Genomic DNA, 2040 nt, shown 5'->3' with positions numbered 1-2040 from the left:
AAAAAAATGATTTTATTGATATTTTTTAAAATATTAATTTATTACTTTTTTAAAAAAATAATATATTAATTTTTACTATTGCTGATAATCATCATAAAACCCCAATATTTTTAAAAAATTAATTAATTAATTAATTTTTACTATCGCTGATAATCACCATTAAATCCTAATAAATTAAAAAAATAATCAATTAATTTTTACTCTCGCTGATAATCACCATAAAATCCCAATAATTTTTTTTATAATTAATAAATTAATTTTTCCGATCTCTATTTTCCCTTTTCTGGGTAATCTGGGCACTGTCAGGATGGCCGAGTGGTCTAAGGCGCCAGACTCAAGGCTTTGCCCTTCCACGAACTGGGAATTCTGGTCTCCGGATGGAGGCGTGGGTTCAAATCCCACTCCTGACAACCTCTTTTTGGGTGTTTTTCTACTAAAAATCTGATTTTCCCCCTTTTCGCTGCTCGCTCCAGTCAAAATAATCCCAAAATTTGGGAATATTTATCAAAAAAATGATTAAATTGGAATTTTCTCCCATTCTGGAGTGGGAAAGGGGGAGAACAGCTGCTTTTGCCCTTTTTTTAACCAAATTGTGGCTTTTTACCAAATTGTGGCCTTTTATTAACAAATTGTGGCCCTTTTTTACCAAGTTGTGGCTTTTTTTTACCAAATTGTGGTGCTTTTCTTACAAAATTGTGGTGCTTTTTTTTTTTTACTAAATTGTGGCCTTTTTTACCAAGTTGTGGCTTCTTTTTTTTTACAAATTGTGTTTCTTTTTTTTTACCAAATTATGGTGCTTTTTTAAAAAAATTATGGTGCTTTTTTATCAAATTATGGTGCTTTTTTTTTACCAAATTGTGGCCTTTTTTTTTTACCAAATTATGGCGCTTTTTAAACCAAATTATGACCATTTTTTACCAAATTATGACTTTTTTTTACCAAATTACGGGGGTTTTTAACCAATTTATGGCTCTTTTTTTTACCAAATTATGGGGTTTTTTTACCAAATTATGGCACTTTTTTAAACCAAATTGTGGCTTTTTTTTAACCAAATTATGACCTTTTTTTTACCAAATTATGGCTTTTTTAAACCAAATTATGACTTTTTTTTTTACCAAATTATGGCCCTTTTTTTAACCAAATTATGGCTCTTTCTTTTTACCAAATTGTGTCCTTTTTTAACCAAATTATGGCTCTTTCTTTTTACCAAATTGTGTCTTTTTTAAAACCAAATTATGACTCTTTTTTTTAACAAATTATGTCTTTTTCTTTTACCAAATTCCGGTTATTTTGGATTTTTTTTTTTTACCAAATTCTGCCTTTTTTTCCCCACTCTTTAACTTTTCCCCATCTTCTTTTCCTGAAATCTGATGAATTCTCCCCCAGAATAAAGTGAATTTTGGAGCATCTCCTTAAAGGCAAGAGGCACCCACCATGGGCAGGGTGCGCGCAGCCAGGAGCGCGTTCCAGGAGGGTTTCTGTAGTGTAGTGGTTATCACGTTCGCCTCACACGCGAAAGGTCCCCGGTTCGAAACCGGGCAGAAACACCTAATCTTTTTCCTTTTTTTCCCATTTTCTTTAATATTAATTCATCCATTTTTTTAAATTTTCTTTTTTCTTTTATTATTTTATTTTATTCCATTTTATTTTACTCTATTTTATTCTAATTTATTTTATTTTAATACTGCCTTTCCAATTTTTCCAGGGTTTTTTTGCACCTTTTCCGTACATATTTCTCACTATAAAATATATTTATTTGATAAATAAAATTTATAAGATTAAATAACACCCATTAAAAAAATAATAATAAATATCTGTTATTAAACAAAAGAGTTGCCAAGTGGTTTTAGGGGGTGCCTGGCTCATGTCGGGGGGGATGTCGTGACAAAGGGTGTGTGGGAAGGGGTAGAAATAAAAACAAGAGGTAAGGAATGGTTTTAGGAAGGTGGGTTTTTTATAATATGAAAGGTTTTGGGCAAAAAAAAAGGAGTTTGGGGGAGATTAAAATAAAATTAAATTAAAATATAAAATATAAAGTAT

The 2040-nt window shown here is 30.5% G+C and overlaps 2 non-coding genes across 2 annotated transcripts; both read left to right on the top strand.

Moving 5' to 3' along the window:
• The first annotated feature begins 301 nt into the window (after window positions 1–301).
• TRNAL-CAA (transfer RNA leucine (anticodon CAA)) lies at window positions 302–410 on the top strand. The gene is made up of 2 exons: window positions 302–339; window positions 365–410. It is a non-coding gene; the product is annotated as a tRNA-Leu (tRNA).
• Window positions 411–1474: 1064 nt separating this feature from the next.
• On the top strand, window positions 1475–1547 carry TRNAV-CAC (transfer RNA valine (anticodon CAC)). Its single transcript has one exon. It is a non-coding gene; the product is annotated as a tRNA-Val (tRNA).
• The last annotated feature ends 493 nt before the right edge of the window (window positions 1548–2040 follow it).

Source organism: Antrostomus carolinensis, unplaced genomic scaffold (genome assembly GCF_000700745.2).
Source record: "Antrostomus carolinensis isolate BGI_N321 unplaced genomic scaffold, ASM70074v2 scaffold16427, whole genome shotgun sequence".
Lineage (NCBI taxonomy): Eukaryota > Metazoa > Chordata > Aves > Caprimulgiformes > Caprimulgidae > Antrostomus > Antrostomus carolinensis.
This window is presented reverse-complemented; position numbering and strand designations above follow the sequence as displayed.